Below are 18877 nucleotides of genomic sequence, written 5' to 3'. Positions count from 1 at the left end.
TAATACAAGAAAGCAGCGAAGAGTATCAGGCTGTACTGTGGCAAACTGAGAGCAGATATGCATGGCATACAAGTGAGACTGTCCAGTTGGCTTTTCTTTTCAAGTTTGCAACTCTGTGTTCCAGTGCATAAAGTAGGGTTGTGTGGCAGGCATATGGAAGATGGGTGTGTGTAGAGCTGATTTTATTCTTTTATCTCTTACCCATTACTTGTGCCAGCTCTTTAGAACTGGAGGTAAATGTCATACTCTGGCTTCTCGATTAAGACTAATTTATCTTGGGCCTTTGTCCTAGAAATGACCATTGGTGCCAAAGCTCACAAAACATCCCTCCAAAAGAGGAGGCTCATCATGAGAGGGAGCAGTGAACTCTCTGCTCTTAGAAATGTCGCAGATGCACCATAGTCAACAGCTGTGCTGAGCACTAGAGATGCTTGGTTCCTTCACCTAAGAAATCACGACTCGAGAGAAAATATTCTGCTTTCTCTGGTGGTTATACATCTGAAACTCCCAAGTCTCTGGCTAAAGTCGCCTAGATATGATTCAGGGCTGTTATTAAAATGGCACAAAGCTGTAAAAGCAACACTGTTGTACGTGGATGTATACCTCATACTGGAGTAAGGAGTAAGTCAGATTTGACTCCACTGACCTGAGTAGTAAGGGCTTAAACCAGTCATTCTCATTTTTTTCTTCCCCTCCCTCCACAAGATTTGTGTGGGATTTCTGGGGGAAGTGGTTTGCCATAAAATCGGGTCATTTTTCCTTTGCAAGTGTATCATATATAAACGGAATAACCACAGCACTTAGTTGCTTACTTGAGGACAGTTATTTCCTCTTCATTGGGCAGAGGGCAAACACTGGTAGGATGTCTGCTCTACTTACTGTATCAGGTTTTCCTTCCCTGAGTCAATCTGCCTAAGTTTTAAGTTGTTTACTGACTGATTTCAAGACAGACAATCTGAGTTCCTCATAGTAAGTGTTCAGGGATGCCTTTCTATTTTCCTCTATACTAATGATTTTAAAGGGATATTACTTCAGACGTGTATGGAAACTTCTACTACATATGAAAATTGGTTTAAATATAAACATTAAAAACCTTTTGTATCTAAGAAAGAATTAGGGTAAAACCCATTCATTGTTTTTACTCTGTAAATGCAGGGTCTTAGAAATCTGACTTCAAAGCATTTATATTTCCATGAGCTGTGATCAGTTAAAAGTAGAGCTAGCTATAACCGTGATAATTATACTATATGTAGGTTTATAAAATTTTCAAAAATCTTGCTGTGTTTAAATTAGAGTGAAAACAGAACACCTGAACTTTTAAATGAATGCTTCTAAAATTAATTTTCTGGAACAAAAAGGGAATGGCGTGTTTGAATTTTAGCTCTTTATTTTGAGATCTAAGGTATCATAAACCACAAAAAATAGGCTAAAAATAGATAGCAAATACCAGCTTGAAATGAAAAATGTGGCATTTTTTTTCTTCAAAAATGTGTTTGCTGCTACCTTTTAAAAACATAAACTTCTGTAACAGCTTGCTGTTTACTCATGTCACTTCCACAAGTTTTGATTTCTCTCAACCTGATTTTCTAACAGTAACTGGCTTGAAGACTATAATATGCTGCAGTATCAGAGTAGTTGTGTATCTGTTCCACTCTGCTTCTAAAGCACCATTGCCTGTCTGTCTTTGATCCTAACTACAGCATGTCTAAGCTTTTGTTTGGTTGTTTTCTTGGTCAGAATTGTTGTATCTATTTTCTGTATTCATCCTTCCGTGACATGTACACAGCTAATTCAGTTTTTGATGGTTGCTAATTTTTATGTATCTTCTGCTGTAAGGGAAAAAGCAACTACCAGGTAAGAGTAAAAAATTGAGCTTTATTAAATGCTTTGACTTAAATTCTTGTTTTATGTTGGGATCTCCTGTAATACCAGTGTCAGACAAGATGCTAATGCCTCTTTCATGGCCTTCTCTTTAGGAGTAAATGTCACTCTAAGTGATTAGATATTGAAGTAGCCTTCGACTGAAATAAGGCCCTATTTCAGGATTGGAAGTCTTGCATGTCAGTCTAGTGTATCCATTATCCATAATTAAATTCCAACCCAAACCATTCTATGATTATACTATATATGTTCTTTTTTGACATGGTCAACTAAACAAAAGACTGCATTTGTGATATGCTGCCTGTTCTGATTTCAGAACAGACTCTCCAGCTGGCATTGTATAAAAGTCATCAGAGACCTCTTCTGTGACCTGGTTCAGTTAAGTCTCTAAAACTTTAAATTCTCTTGGTTTGTAAAGGTACAGACATTGAGTCAGCGTAGACTGAAAGAAACTTCATCCTGTTAGCACATGTAAATAGGAGAGCATGAACAGATATGTAAACGATCCTCCATCCTGTCAGTTGAGATGGAGCAAAAAGGAGCAGAAATGACCCATTCATGTAAATAGTCAGTAAAATGATCGATCATAATACATAGGAAAGGATAACAGACCTTGTCTCCTCAGAGAGAAATGATGAGTCTAAGGAAAAACCCTGCAGTTTGGGGAGAGGAAGAGCAGTCTCTGGCCTCAGCTGTCACACAGAAGGCCCCTCTGTATTTTCCAAATGATCCCTTTTTCCCGTACAATGTATGGATTTTCACCAATTGATGGTCACTTTTTGTATTTCTAGATGAAGAAACCTGTGTCTGTTATGCAATGTAAACTAGATGGGGTAAACATGGGATTGCACACTAAAAGCCACTATGTGGTCGGATTACTTCTAAGGGCTATAGACGAAGTGATGTGTTTCAGGGTGCCTTGTTTTACCAGACTGATTTTCAACAGACCACTTCAGAAGCAGAATTTAGCTCTAACAAACTCCTGGCTGTTTCCAGCTTTGAGGTTCCAAGGTTTGGAAGAGAATCCCAAGGGTGTAGGGAAAACTTTGCTAGGTCCTTAGTTTGTGAAGACCATAAATGAATTCTGTGAGTATTAGTTGCATCTGGTTAATGAGAGGCAAATATGCCTACCACTGCCAGCCGTTGTCATATAATGAATCAAGACATCAGATTTCTTCTTCCACACACAGATTCGGTACTCAGTAATCCGTCAGCATCCAGGGTGGCTTTAAGCAAGTCCATTAATTTCCCTCCTTTTCCTTTCCCCTTCTCTAGCCTGGCAGTGGTGGGAATGCTGTGTCCTCTGATTGTGGTACCACTCCTCAGGACAGAAAGTGGTGTGCTGGTGGCTGTTGGACACTCTAATGGCTATTGATCTTTATGGTTTCTGCTCCTATATTGTAAATATCAGTCAGACCAGCATGTGCTCATCTATTTGATCTCTTCTCACTCTAATTTCCTCTCTGATAAAGGAAAGGGCCCTTTTCTTCCCCCGACACACCCCCCCAATATAACTCTTTTATAAGAAAATTGTATTAATTTTTATTTTGAAACAGTCCTTTATTTTTAGAAGCTGTACCTTGACTGGCAGCAAGATTTGGAACTGTATTCATAAAGTGAGGCCAAGGGCTGCTGGCAAAATGCTTTTACCATTGCTTTTGCTCCAGTGGACTGGAAATCATGGCTTGAACAGATGGAAAATATAGGATATACAGGTCAAAAAAGAAGAAACAGCCATGCAAAACAACCAAAAGTCAGAAATTACTCATCACTACTGAATATTTTTTGTTTCAAAACAGTTATGTTTAGAATAAACCCTATTCCCTTTCTAATAAGAAATTGTCTCCAAGGAGAACCCTCTAGGAACTGCTGAATACTGAAATATATAGGGAAAGGTAACTGTTGTTTTTTTCCCTCATACTGCTGTTCTGCACAGTGGAAGATTTAGAGCAGTGAATGTGAAACTGATGGACTGTTTTTAATTTTGTGAAAGAGTTGGACCATAAGGGCCAAGGTCTAGGTTTTGTTTTTTAATGAACTAGAGAAATTAAAAATATTTTTCTTGACTCTGTATGAGTGTGAGGGTTAGAGGAAAGGAAGGAAGGAGATAATACGTAAATGATGGATAAATATTGGAATAGTGCTGTAAGCACCAGGTTGTAACTTGGACTGGAGCACTGAGCTCAAGTGACTGATTTCTCAGCTTAATTCACACACTTTTTTCCTCTTTGTTCTTGGCCAAGTCACTCAACCTTTCTGCAGCGATTTTATCACTGCTAATATCAAGATTTATTTGAAGATGACCTACTGTATACAAGCAACGAGCAATTATATCTTCTCAGTGAGGCAGTATTAAATGCGTTTATAATACAAGCGACTGAATGTCCTGTGCTCTTTATCCTATTATTTTCTCTCCTTTTGAATGCAAATTAATTATTCATTGTATTCTTTGTCACTGGCCGTATGGGAGGGTTGTGTGCGGGGGCACAAATAGTGTTGTACATCCTAGCCCAAAGAAAGCTGCTGTAGAGCCCACAGCCATGCCTCTGTGATCAAAGGCAAACCTCAAAGTCCCTTAACACTCACTAGCCCTGGACATGCAGCCTTTGCAGTCCCAGAGACTGTTTTGTCATCTTTTTGCAGGCTGCTGACCAGAGAAGGCTGAAGACCATTCTTCTCATTAAAAGATGTTGAAAGATCCCTAAAGTTTCTGGAAAATATTCTATTTTGTTTTACTGTTTTTCTCCAAATGTCAAAATATGTATACTGAAATTGAAAGGAAATCTTTATCTGAAGTTTTTTGCTGAGAATGGAAAACATATAAAGTATTATTTCATGTCAGTCCTTCCAAATGTTTTCAGTAGTTAATGCTTCAAAGCTTCTAGTGTTATGCAACTATAATTCCTGTTTGCTGCAATCCCAAATTACTGCTGGTTATTAACACTCTGCTGTTACATACATTACAATTAATAGACGTAGGGGTGCCATAGTTTTCCAAACTTGGGAACGTGAGTGTTCTGAATCTGCAGTGTAGATATAGTTCTTCTTTGTGAGCATGTTTTTGCTGAGCCTCCTAAAAATAACCTTCTTTTTTGTTTAAAAGTCAGCAGTATTGATACTGTTTGCAACCTTTCAAATTTGTTTTCCTGTTTCTGGAGATAAATCAACAAAGAAATAGTAGAGATAGAATTGTTTTAAGGTACAAAATGTCAGATATAGATATATTAATGAGTGAAAAAAGCAGTATCTTTTTCTACAGATATTCAATTTATAATTATACTTAGTGAATCCTGTGCTAAATTATATAGTTATTACCCTTAAAGAAGTAAATGAAGTTCTGGCAGCAACTGATGATTATAGATCTTCTGGTTTCCCAAATCTGATTTTTTTTTTTTTTTTTTTCCCCTGAAAAATGTAGAAAAACATTCTTTTCGTTTCTTCATGCGGAAATTAAATCCAGGATACCAGAGTTTACCAGGATACTGGGAAATGTGCCTTTTTGTTGCATCCATCTCTTCTCACATCACGATGTGGGCTTTGCCAGAAGCTGACAGTATGGCATCGTGCGCCAGGGTCAGATATGGCAGCATGAAGCTTCCTGGTGCATGGGGAGGGATGCAGGACCTGATGCTGCTCCCATTTACCAGAAGTGCATTCTGTTTTTATTTTTAAGATGCAGTGGTTTGTGTTGCTGTTGTTGTCTGTCCTTTGCTCTAATGCTCAGCATATAAGAGGAGAGCTGTAGCCTTTGGTTATCTGGTGGAGCCCAACTCCATTGTGGTTTGTTTTGGGGTTTTCGTTGGGGTGTTTTTTTGGGTTGTGGCTTTTTTTGTTTTGTTTTGTTTTGTTTTTTTTTCTCCAGAAGTATCTGCAGCAGATGCATGGGAGTAATTAGATTTTTCACTGAACATCCAATAGCTTCTCTTCTTCCTGCAGTATAGCCTACAGCATGCACTGCCTATTGTAATTCCTACACTTGAGTCCTCTAATAAAATTATTGAAATTTGTATTTAAGGCTGAGCTCCCCAGAGAGGGTCAGGAAGAACTTGTTGTTCCTAATAGGAGTTTGGATATGGCCATGTAGTAACGCAGAGCTTTTTAGGCCTCATAAACCCTGTACATTCACAAGATCTCTTCAGAGTTGCTCATACACTGGCTCAACGCAGGGATGTGGCTTTGACAATTATGTGCTCTGAGGGGAGAGGGTTCACTTACCCTTGCTGCAGCCCAAGGTGCTCCAGGATTAGGCTTGAAGTGAGCTTTCAGTGCGCTGATATAAGAGCCTGCAGAGTAAAAGCATTCTTACTGTTTCACTCTCCTGTGTCAAGTAGATTTATATGCAAAATATACACTTTTCAAACAGTTCTTTTTTGCTTTCCTACCTACCTGCGGCTTTCACTCTTTTCTCTTTCCTGGGAACGTGCTTTCTTCCCTGCTAAGATCAGCTAAATTTGTACTATAATGTATGATGACCTCACCGCAAGCATGGGAGATGATGGTAAGAAGTTAGAACCATGTATTGTGCAGTAGAGGATGTGTAGGAGTGCAAAGGGGTATGGGAATTATGTGTTTTGAAGAGAGGACCTTTTCACTGGTATTTTGTTGCCAGAAATTGGAATGGTTTTGTATGTAGATCTAAATAGAGAAAATTAGTTAATTGTGCTGTCTGCTTAGCTCTGCTTTTTCCTTTATATATGTGACCTAATGCATGGGAGATGCTGCTGGAGTGGAAAAATAAACTCCGAGAGAAGAAAGAAAACCTTGTGATTGACAGAAGTGATTGGAAGCTGGGAGATGAGCTTTGCTATTTCTAGCTCTCTCAGACTTTTCATTGTGACATGGAAGTCTAAGACCAATCTAAAAAAGAACTTGATGCTCCAAAATGACACAAATAGAATTTAGTTATCTGAATTCAAGTGAGCAGTCCACCAGGACCCTGTCCATTTGCCCAGGCACACAGGATATAAAAGTGACCTAATAGCCTATGAGGCAGTGCATGCTTCTCGATGCTGTATGTACTGTCTTCCAAGTGGCATCTGCTAAAATGTGGGCCTTGAAGAAGCAGACGTCACTCCGATATTTCCTACTGACTTTATCTGTGTAGATCTGTACATGTGATCTTCAAACTTAAATCCTTTAAAGTTAGGCATTGGAATTCAGCAAACCTACACTGGTTTCCTTTTCATCCAACGTGAAATCACTGGGTGTTTTATGGGGATGCTGAGCTCTGAAATTAACTTTCAGAGGAGTCACAAATGATGGCCTATAAGGTGATAGGGCCAGTGGTGAGCCTACTGGTGCATGGTATATTGAAAGAAAGGAGAATCTTTGGGCATCACAGCTGCAGCCAAAGGACATTTGGGATAAAAATACATGTAGCCACAGGTTTTGGAAAATGAAGTCCTGGTCTTTGCTTTCCTCATCTGCTAAGAAGAAATAAGTAAAATCTATCTTGGTAAAATGTGCTGCTTATCTGAGATGAATGAACTAATCTGAGATCTTTGGTAGGAGTTGCTCAGTAAATACAAAGGACAGTTATAATTCACCAAACCCCACAGGTCACCTGCTAGCTCACTTCTGCAATAATGATTGATTTGCTTATCGGTATGAATTCTATTTGTATTTGAGAAGTATACCCTATCAGCAATGAATTGGAACTGTCCTGAATTATTTAACATTTATGGGATCTTCCTTTTGGTGTATATATTTTCTCAATCAACATTAAAATTTATGAAGGAGAATAAATTCTTAAGTGGAAGGCATTAGAACTGGTTTTCCAGTTAAAGAATCCTACCTTTGTTTCTCATATTTTTTCATGTTCATAGCATTGTGGCCTTAAATGTTTTCTTTCTTTAGCTGTTGCTGCTGAGTGAGTAGCTATTGGAAAATCTTTTCATTTGGAGAAAATCCAGTTTAGCTTCACTAGCAGCAAGAAATGTCCTGATTTTATACTGTTAAGTTGGTCTACACTATCCCAACCTATATATAGTTTTGCATTTCACTGTCAAACTCTATCGCCAGATTTCCAGAAGAAAGAAGTAAAAGGTATAAAATACCATTTTTCTCAGGAAATGACTGAAGGTTGTACTGGAAACTTGTAAAATTCTGATATGGTAAGAAAGTTGAGATTTTTAAAATGAACTGTATGATATTTCTGCATTTGTAAATCGAACTTGCGAGTCAGAGATATGTAGGTGCCGTCTTTTTAAACTGTCGAGAGGGCTTGTGGTCTGTCTGGTATTTTTATGTTGTCTTTTTGAGTATAATTGTGGGAATACAGTGACTAGTGTGAAATTGTGGTAAGTGAATAAGCAATACTTACTGATAATCGGGAAAATTTTTCCTAAAAGTCTCCTAGAGTTTAGGTTATGTAAACTTCTCTTATTTGTCATTTTATCTAACAATAGATCAATAATGATCCAGCAAACATGGAAAAGGCTACATAAATACATAAGGGTAGCAGTGTCAAGATCATTAGTACTCAATTTATACAGCAAGAAAATTTGAACAAGACTGACATTTTATCAGATTTCTGTGTGCTCTTCTAGCGCTGAGCTAAATCAAATTTTATTCTTTGTGCTGAACCAAATCATATTTTAGTAGTTCAAACAATCAGGCAATAAGTGGTGATCAGTAAGGTTACCAGCCACGTAAAACTTTGTAATGAGATGGGCTTTTCTCTAGGCCTTAGATTATGTGGCTATTTCATGGTATCCCAACCCTGAATTTGTACTTCTGCCAGATTTAAAAGAATCCTAATGTGCATTTTTCACTTCCTTTTTCTATAGCTTCGGTTTGTTCTGTCACTTAAACACCCCTTCCACATTCTGGTTTAAACAACTCCTAATCTTCTCTTCTCCACAACATACATGACTGACTTTTTTTTTTTTTCCCCTTCCTCTTTTAGCTGATCTTGTGGCTTACTTTGGCCAATTTAAAACTAAGGAGAGAAGAGGAATTAAAAAAAAAAAAAAAAAATCCTTCTGATTCTTTTGAATTACAGGCTCTAAATTTCAGCTGTTCCATTGCTCAGTCTTGATGTAAAAAGTAATTTAATATTTCTCCTGGGTTCTTTGTCCTTGCAAAGAACAGCCTAGGGAATATAAAATTTTCCATTGATGATTATTTCTTCAGTTTTAAAAAACAATCCAGATCACTGAGTTCATTACCTGACTGATGATCAGCAGGCCATGATCTTGTCCAGTGGTAATATAAAGGGCTGCTGAACTGGAAATACACAGCCCCTTAGCAAGCATTAGCTCCCCAGGTTGTGTTGTTTCCCCTGCCTTGTCACTTTTTTTGTCCTCACCAAGACATAGAATCATAGGCAAAAGGAAGGTTTTTTTGGCAATATCACCTTAGCAGATCAGAAAGTCTATATCTGATTATAGCAACTTCTGATATTCATGTACCTTATGTTAGTGGCTGAATATGACTCTTGATTATTTGAAGGCATAAAATGCATTTAAGGTAAATTCAGATGATCTAATATTTCTTGCCTCAGTCCCTAGTCAAAGTTCAGTAAAATGTCTTTGGCAAAATGTAGGGAATGACCAAAAGATAGTTTCTAGCCAGAACAGAATGGATCCCCTGTGCCACTACAAACTGGATCCCCTTGGCCCCCTCCCAGTACACACTGACATCTGTAGCCCAAAGCCCCTGAGCCAGAGGACAGCAGGGAGCGTGGTGATGTTTGGGGTAGTGTTAGGCAGTTCTGCGAGGGGCTCAGTGATCGTCATGGGTCCCTTCCAACTCAGAACCTTCTGTGATTCTGGTGCTAAGGGAATCTGCAAACTTAAAACCTGCCCAATCCTTCAGAGGCAAAAAGAGGATAATGTTGTATCAGTCTGAGCCTTTTTTAACATAGACTAGAGGCAGAGTGACTGTTCAGGAAAGGCAACAATGCTCTACTCTATTTAACAGTACCTTGAGAAAAGCAAGCTTACGGTATCCGCAAGGTTTCCAGGCCTTGTAGCTTAGTTTGCCCTTTTTGTAAAGGTGGCCTTTAACAAGGTGAATCACTCCTGATGGTCTCCTGGGCTGACACTTCAGTCAGATTGTATTCAGCGGCATAAACTAGATAAGTGACACGTTGAAGTAAGTGGGAGTTATGTACTGGCACCTAAGGAGATGACAGTCCTGTGTCTTTATTGTTTCGCTGTAATAAATGTTATTTCCTAATATAAGCTTGTACAGTGATGGCCTTTCTAAAGTAGTGCTGAGGTATAATCACACCTGTGCTACTGCCTGCTAAAAGGCTTCACTCTGAATTATTTATTTTTCTCCTTTTCTGCTGTGTTCAGCATACTGAACAAGTATGAATTAACTTTCATAGCCTGTTTATGAGGTAGTCAAGGAAATACAATTTTCCCCATCTAGAAGATGGGGAAATAGCTTCCCTGCATTTCTAAGTGACTTGCCAATGGCTCCAAAATTGTCAATAGCAGTATGGAGACAAGTACTTAAGAACTATTGGCTTCTAGGGCTCTCTACCTCCTGTTGCACTAGCAGATTATATTAAGAAGAAAATAATTCTTTCTGTTAAATTTATTCCAGTTAAGATCCTCTGCCTCGAGAATCAAAGTCACATTGACCAAGCAAGTGTCAAAAACCTGAGACAGATCAAGCAAACCATTACTCACATGAGCAGTCTTTACAGCTGACTTACTATTATGGTTTATTGCAGGGCAGTAGCACCTAAGAGCTACTACCATCATACTCCAAGGCCTACTACTACTGTCAATACACACAGAACAAAGACTGGCTCCCAGCCTTTGCAAGGAGTAAGCACAGTTGGTTGGACCATCATAAATGTGAAGCTGTGTGATCAGTGCATTGATATTCTGCTAACAAATACTAGGATAACCATGCTGCTTCCACTAGATGGTCTCTGTGCTGCTGCATACAGGTGTACTCCAGGAGTCAGGGTGGGCTGCAGGGTCACTGCTCTGTCCATGCAGTTATAGACTGGGTAGCTTTATTTTGTTTGTCCTGCTTGAAAGGGGTCTGTTTGCCTACTGTTCCTCTCCTAATCACTTGATAACAAAGAAACGTTACAGTAATGGGAGCTATTTGACTCTGAAGCTTTATTTTTCCTTGGATTTTTTTTCTCATTCAGAAAAAGAAAGCAATAAAACTCGTTTTACATTGACTACAGTTAGAATTTACCTCACTGACCTTTAGCTTCAAGTGGGAAGAGTGTAAAATGTGATTCAACACTTAGTGTTCCACTCCTTTATCCTAAGCTATGGCTAACCGTGGCAGTGGAGGTTTTCCTTCATCATTCCACGGAGTGCTTCAACTATGAGGTATCTGTGTGCTCAGACTGTTCTCCTGTCCCTTTCCTAGCCCTGTTCCAAAGGAATCCGTGTGTGTTAATGCACAAATGCCTTTTGTGTAGACAGCTTACCTTGTAGGCCTTGAAGAAGAGTCTTTTGCAACAGGAAGAGGTTTCAGCTTGATAGTTTAAGCATCAATGGACAAGAATAGGTGGATCTTCTTTGGGGCAGTAAAGCCAGGTCGATATAAATCACCCCAGGTGCTGCTTTTGCCTGTTTATTACCCTGAATGTGGAAAGAGTAGCACTGTTTCATGGGTTGGTCCTTGGAGTTCAGTGTAGACTTCAGCCTCCAATGAACCCCATTTAATCCATCTAAATACACCAGCTATTGCTGGGTGTTTTCCTGACAGAGGAAATGGCAGGACATGAGTCACTTAGTCCATCCCAGGAGTTAGCCTTTAGTTTGGATGCAATAACACATTATTTTCTTAACATCGAAGTTCTGCTTTTATCCCAGGAGGACAGAAAGATAACCTGTCTGACATGGTTTCAGTCAACCATCTTGCCAGAGGTAAGCCTAAGGAGAGGACGTGGTGAATCTGGCCTCTATGTTTCCCAGGGATTCTGTATTTTGTAGTGGGCATGTTCTAACCACCTGAGAGAAAGGTATATCCACATCATACAACTACAAAACTTCCATCATAACAGAAAAAATGTAAAGTAGATTGACATGCATATCAAGAGCGTATTTTGTGTTCCATAGCTGTGCTATTTGGGATTGCATTACTGGATTGCTGATCCAGTACTTCGGAATCATTGTTCCTGCTACATTATGGATACATGGAAAGACTTAAGGAAAACTATTTTTTTCAATATAAGTCATTAGGGAGATTAAGAACATCAGCAGAAATCAGCTTAACTGTAGCTGGGAAATATGGGTTGGGTTGGTTTTGGGTTGGTTGTTTTGGTGTTTGTTTTTTTTTTTTAAGAGTGGGGAAATTTGGGTTACTACAAGTTAAATTTCTAGAATCAATGCCTTTGAGTTTTATTTTCTTCCTGTAGAACTTCTCAGTTCTCAATGGAGAAAACATTAGAGACTCCTGTGTGGTAAGAAATGAAACAATATGAAAGAAGGCTGTCAGGTCTGTGCTAGATAAATGGAAGACAGATGGTAAGTGTGATTGGCACTGACAAGGTGTGAGCCGCCTTGTTTGCAGGTTCTGCTCCTGTCATCCATCACACTTTCACCTAATAGTGGGAGATGTCACTGTGATGTACTTAAATCCCCAACTGACTGATAAAGTGAAGCCAACAGGAAGAAGGGTTTGGGTGAGGGCATCGTACTGGGAACAGCATGACTTTAAGGTGTTTTAACACAGATAAAGAAGCATCAAACATTGTGTTTTGAGATAACACACAGAGCGTTTTGCTGTGCACATGGTCGCCCCTAATGCTGTTTGATCTGTGCAAGGATTTCTTATTGTTTTGTCAGGACCAGGGAATTATACATCTCGCACCAATTCCTTCTCTGAGCCTTGGGGCCAGGGGCAGCCCTCACAGTGGGTCACTGCCCATCTGCCCCCCATTTCCTTGAGAGTAAAACAGTTTTATGCTGTTGTTGTGGGAAAGGGAAACATGCCTCTTGAGAAAGTTCAGAGGCTGTCACAATGCTGGGTTCATGTCAGCTTTGGACATCTATTTCTAAAGCAAGGCTTGTGCAAAGCCCAATGCAAATCTTCTGTGTGCAAAGTCACACAGTGGTAAAAAGTTATAGAAATACTTTATCAGGCTTCCAACTGTCTGGCAAGACCTCTGCCAGCTCTTGTTGTTGCAATGAACATGGCCATTCCAGTTTCTTCTTCTTTCCTAGTTATTACTGACAAGTTTCGGAGCTGGATGTTGGGTCTAGTATGCTCTTCCTATATTCTCGTTGATACCCAGTTATGTATATCTTTATATAAAACTATCTGGCTGTTTCTGTCTTTATCTTAATCTTGGTGGCCAAATACGTAGAACGTTCCTATAGAACTTTGGGTCAATGAACTTCCTTCTCTTCCTCTAATATTCCAATAAAACATGAAATTCCATCCAGATGAGGATTTTTTTCTATTTTCAAAATACTTTAAAAAATAAAAGTAAAGTGCATTGAGGAATAAAAGACATTTCATGGGAGGGAAGTAACTTCTTTAGTTTGAAATTATTGAAATATTTTGACTTTTCACAATGTTGCATTCACTTTTTTTAAGGGTAAGAGTTATCCAGCATGAACACACACATATTAAATGCATTAGGCAATCTCAAAGTGCATTTTTGATCACAAAATAATGTAATATTAGTTTCCCATTTCTAATGGCAAATCTGAGCCCTTTTAGATTTTTAAATGTATTACTTAAAGAAACAGATCTGACACATCCTTGTAACGCTTATGTAAAGTCGTGGTAAATTTTAATAAATTGCCTTGTTACTTTATCAAATTCCACTTATGAATATCAACTTGCCAAACAAAAGATCTTTGTCTGCAAAAATCATAAAATACACCCATCTCTTTTTGCTCATTGTTAAAATACAGGACATGAGTGAATCCTCAGCTTCGCTCTATAAGGAACAGTGACAAAAATCAAACAAAAGTGAGTACAATTTAAACTAGGATTATCTGCTTAGCATACCCTCTGTAGCTCTTCCCCGTTTTAGCTGTGCTGGATGTTGGAAGCTCACCTCTCCAAGTGTCCTGCATGCTGCCTAGAGATCCTCTGCCAACCAAGCACTTCTTCAACCAGCTGGATCAAGGTTTTTAACCCGGTACAGCAGTGTGGTCCCAAAGCACTGTTTCCTCTGCTGGTGTTCATTTGACTTTGAAACACCCCAGGATCTGAGGGGACAATCTTTGTGCTGGCAGATCTCAAGTAGAGATGTTTTATCTCAATCTGCCTGCTCTGCTCCCCGGGGCACTGCTGCTTCTTCCTTCTCCTCCCCCTCTTGTTTCTGGAGCATCAGTCACTTTTCAGACCAGTTTTTCTCTCCCTTTCCCTTGTTGCTGTGTTGCCAGCCATAAGGCAAGCAGTGTCACTAAGATGTCTTCCTGTTCTACTATTCCTGCCACCACCACTGCTGGGAATGACACTTTAATCCATTCTCAATATTAACTACTTTCAAGCCAATGATCTCTATATTTTCCTCCTGAGTTTGTTTATACAGTTTTATTGTTGCTACTATCTATTGTTTCTTTGTGCTTTCCACCTTTGTCAAATGTTATGTCTGAGGCAATTGCCTTTCCTGTCCATCAAGTTGTTTTATTTTTCTTTGTTCCAAAAATATGATTGGTTCCTAGGCCTTTAGGAAAACTTAATCAGATATTATTTTCCTGATGAATAATTCAACACCAGAACAAAAATTCAATTTTTGGTTAAAATTAAAAAAAAAAAAGGCAGAAAATTTAGATCCACTCCCACTCCCCACCGCCCCCTCCCCGCCATTTCCCATCACTGTTTTGGCAATTGAAAATCTGACATCTTCAGATGAAAGATGCTAAACCCTGGATTTGTCAACAGCTTTTGTTTCTACTTTTCCACATTCAGCAAAGCCTTAATATAAAAAGCTAATTTTTTTGTAAGAAAAATACCTCTAACCCTCTTGCATTTTTGTTGTCAAGTGGTTCTGCTGTATCCTCTGAGGCCTTAACTCATTCTTGTCAGTAGGGTAACGCATGCTCTTCCACGCAGGAGCGCGGTGCTGACCTGAGCACTCTTTCCTCCTTAAGTGAGTTCATGCACTGGCAAGAGTTTCTGTCTCCTAGGCCTGTAGGGAGCCCATCCTGCTGTCATGTTTCCAGTCTGAGGTAGTATTCCTCTTCACAGCATCGTATCCTGAAGGCTACAGTGAACGCAGACCAACTTGTAACTGCATCCCTTACAGTATACCTGCTTTGCACCCCTCTATCCTTGGGGTCTTTCCCAACTTATTGCTCTGCAATGTGTTTCCCATATCTTTTTTTTTTTTTTTTTCTGGCTGCCACATCAACACCCACTTCCCATGGCGTGGAAATCCTGTGAGAATGGAGGAAAATGGAGCTACTATTATGAAATCAATGTCTATGCTGGCTGATTCATTTAACTCCATCACAAAGAATATCAATAGTAATAGCCTATGGTAGATAGTCCATTGCACAAAATAATTGATCAGAAGTGTATTATAGTAGATATAATCTGATCTAAATCTGTAACAGTTAATTTAAAATGATGAAACTAAACACTGGCTGTCAACACAAGGAAGTATTGCCTGTAGGGTATTAAAAACTGCACACTCTGAGACAAGGTGTCTATCATCATTGCCCAAATGGATAATATTCTTGAACACTTAGTATAGCATATACTTGGCTGTTAATATCTTGAGAAGCTTCATTACTGAAACAAAGGATTAGTGATACATTTATGGATATGTATTTAATAGTATTGGATACAGAATTATTGTCAGTATAGAGTTTGTTTTCAGTATTTTGATAGAAGTTAACATATTTGGAGCCTGTGTCCAAATCTCAGTATTACTTTGTTTGCATTAGTTATTTTTTGCTAAATGCTTTTTGAGTAAAAACTTTTACATTCTCATGTTCTTCAAAAACACAGGGGTAATTCTTCCCATGTTCTAACGAGGACAGTGCAGTGGATTTGGTACTGTACAAGCTGTACTGGGCACAAACCCTCAACCTGTGCAAATTGCTGTGTTCTGTGGCAGTGAAGTCAGAGGATCTGGCTCACAAAATATTATATAGCTACTTCAGTGGTTCTCTGTGACTTATCTATGCGATTATGTGTGTATCTGATGTAAGGAGAAAAGATGTCTGAGCCTAAGTAATGTAGGGAAACTTTATTTTCCTATTTTTTAAAATTATGCTCTTCCCATTCCTTTCTCAACTGCGCCCTGTGAGCTTTGGTGCAACATGCTTTTTAAAGACTTATCAACAAAAAAATATCTCCTCACAGATCTTTGGATCTAATATCTAAAAGCTCTGAAGTGTTTGGGTTTAAGGATTGTCTTGAGGAATTGCCTATTTTAAGTATTCGTTACTCAAGCTAACAGATACTGAAAATGGCTTTAAATAGTCTGTTGGGTTTTTCCTTGTTTGCTTTGTTTATTATTTAAGGGATAGGATTACTTGCCTTGAGTTCATGTATGAAGGGTTTTTTTCTCTGCAACTAGAAATGTTAATTGACTCTGATTTGAATTAACAAGATAAAATAAAAGAAAAAGTTAAAATATGCTTTCTAAAATGTGCCTGTGATCTAGATTTTGTGGAGACTGTAATTGCTTTGCCAGACTGCATGTTGGAACAATTTGTAAAACCTGAGAGAAAAATGTCAGTGGCCACCAGCTGAAGCAATTGTTTGTGAACAAATTCAGACTCAGAAGGGGAAAGTCAATTTTCAACATTATTACCACTGTAGTTCAGAGAGATGTTTAAATAGGCCTTCCACTGCTTAAATGGAAGGGGGAGAGAGGTGAGCTATAGGTATGTGCATTGCTAAGAGAGAAAGGAGCTACAATGAAGAGAATAAACATCAAAGCTGCTGGAAGGAACAGTATAAACTTGTAGCAGAGTTTCAGCAAAAGCAGCTATTGTATTTGCCTCTTTCATATATCCTGGCTCCCTTTGACTAAAACACCTTCTTGTGATAATACTGTCTCTCCTCCGGCATCAATTTCATCTCTTAACACCGATGCTGGAGAAGCAGAAAGCATCTCTTTTTTTCCCCAAGCATTCAGACAAATGCCAGATTCAGCACTACAGGGGTGATACTCTGAGGGCTGCGTTGAGCTGGAGGGTAGGGAGAAGGAAGGAACAGAGACAGGATGCTCAACCTTCAGGCCAGAGTCAGTGGGTGCCTTACAGGGGAAGGCTTTTTCCAGTGCCAGTCTGGAAAGACTGTAACCAGTGCAATTTCTAGCATTTTTCAGAAATAGATTAATTTCAAGGAAGTGCTGTTCACAGGAGCTGTAGAAGATTCATGATATGATTTGGGAACCCATCAGTAACATTCCACAGGAGTCACTGGTGGAATTCAGAACTGGGCAGCTCCCCACACAGTGTAGTGATGACCTGAAATCAACAGAACGCAGGTAGTTTCAGAAGAATAATTCTGTTTGGGACAGCATATCCTGCCACATGCCAACATGAATATATTGATTTTGTTGTACACTTACAAATTCATGGAAGCAAACTGAGATGACCTGTGCAAGTATCTCACTATTCAGGTTGTGTGGTTTGGAAACGGCACAGGGGTGAGTCAGGATACACAAAATCTCAAGGTGCAAGAATTTCAATTACCTCATGCTTTTGAATATTGGCATCATACTATTTTTTTCTTTTTAAGATATAGTACAGATATAGGTCTGATACAGAACTGGATGCATGAACAACTTTGTTTTACTGAAGCATTCAATATTTTACTTCTTGCTGCCTAAGGAATAGTCAGAGAGTTTTGTACTCTCTGAGCTCTGAACAGATGACACAGTTGAGGTAGCTTGTGCTGCTAGAAATATGTCCAGGAAATCACTGTACAGAACACATCTTGCTCTGCTGATCTGCAGTCTCTTAGGCTTTTGGAGACTCTCAACAGTTGCCATGCACAGTGTGTCAAATGGAGAGCAGGGCTTCCTAGCAACTTGTACAGATGTTCAACCTTTGCTGAAACGTGATAAAGAAGCCAAACCCTAGAACTTCATGCATCTGTCATGACTGGAGCTTTAGGACATGCAGGATCCTGTACATGTTGGCACGTTTAATGAATTTACTGTAAGTGTTCCAGTATATCTTAATAATGAGGGAATAGGGTGATTTTCCTTCATTGTATTATTCTAGCTTCTTGACTCTTTCGGTAGAGGGAATATATTAGCTTTCAGTTAAAAATTCTCTAAGCCAGATACCTGTGGAGAAATGCTTTATGCATGGCTTCAAAATCTTGTAATAATTAGGTGGATAAAACAATTTGGAATACCTGAGAAGTCTCATTATTTAACTGTACAGGTTTAGACTTTCTTAATCTTCTAGAGTTGATGATACTTTTCAGCTGTGAGGAAAGATAGGAAGTGTTTGGCTGTTCATTTTTTTTTTTTTTTTTTAAATAGGCTCCAAATGTCAGTTCCGGAATGGTTTAAAATTGCAAGCTGTTCACCACAGGCTTGCAAATGGATGGACTAGGACCTAACTGAATAACTTGACTGCAGGGAAAGAATTGAAAGAGGAAAAGGAGGAAGGAAGAAAGAAGGGCATTTCCCAAGATAAATTAACATCTGTGAAATAAGACACTTCTAAATGTATGCTAATGGCCTAAATGTTTCCATATTCAATTAAGTAATAAGTCCCAAGTTGGCAATATCATCCCAAAACATTCATTTACTAAGCGAAGGCTCCACTGGGATAGCAGAGGCACCATAATGAACTGACGTGGGCAGTAAGACATGATAATGCCTACTTCAGAGGGAATTACCACTTTCATAATGCAATTTACAACAAGAATTTAGTTGTTAGAAGGGTTTTTTTTCCTCTTCATTATGACAGTGTAATTATGACTCTAGTGGCTCAGAATAATTTCAAGAGGAGCGAGTTACCAAAGCTTTTGTACTGAGTATTCTCAGGCACTTTGAATACGGGACTAAGTGCTGTTGCTTTGATAAATAATAATCAAATGGAAGGTTCACATAGGACAGCAGTCTACTTATAGC

At 38.9% G+C, this 18877-nt stretch overlaps 1 protein-coding gene across 1 annotated transcript in view; it reads left to right on the top strand.

Annotated features, from left to right (window-relative positions):
• The window catches only part of TMEM132D (transmembrane protein 132D), a 266793-nt gene that overhangs the window by 64821 nt on the left and 183095 nt on the right, over positions 1-18877 (top strand). The gene's annotated exons all lie outside the window — the stretch shown is intronic.

The sequence above is a fragment of the Athene noctua genome, chromosome 17 (genome assembly GCF_965140245.1).
Source record: "Athene noctua chromosome 17, bAthNoc1.hap1.1, whole genome shotgun sequence".
NCBI classification, from domain to species: Eukaryota; Metazoa; Chordata; class Aves; order Strigiformes; family Strigidae; genus Athene; species Athene noctua.
Note: the sequence above shows the minus strand (reverse complement) of the source record. Positions and strands in the feature narration are given on the sequence as shown.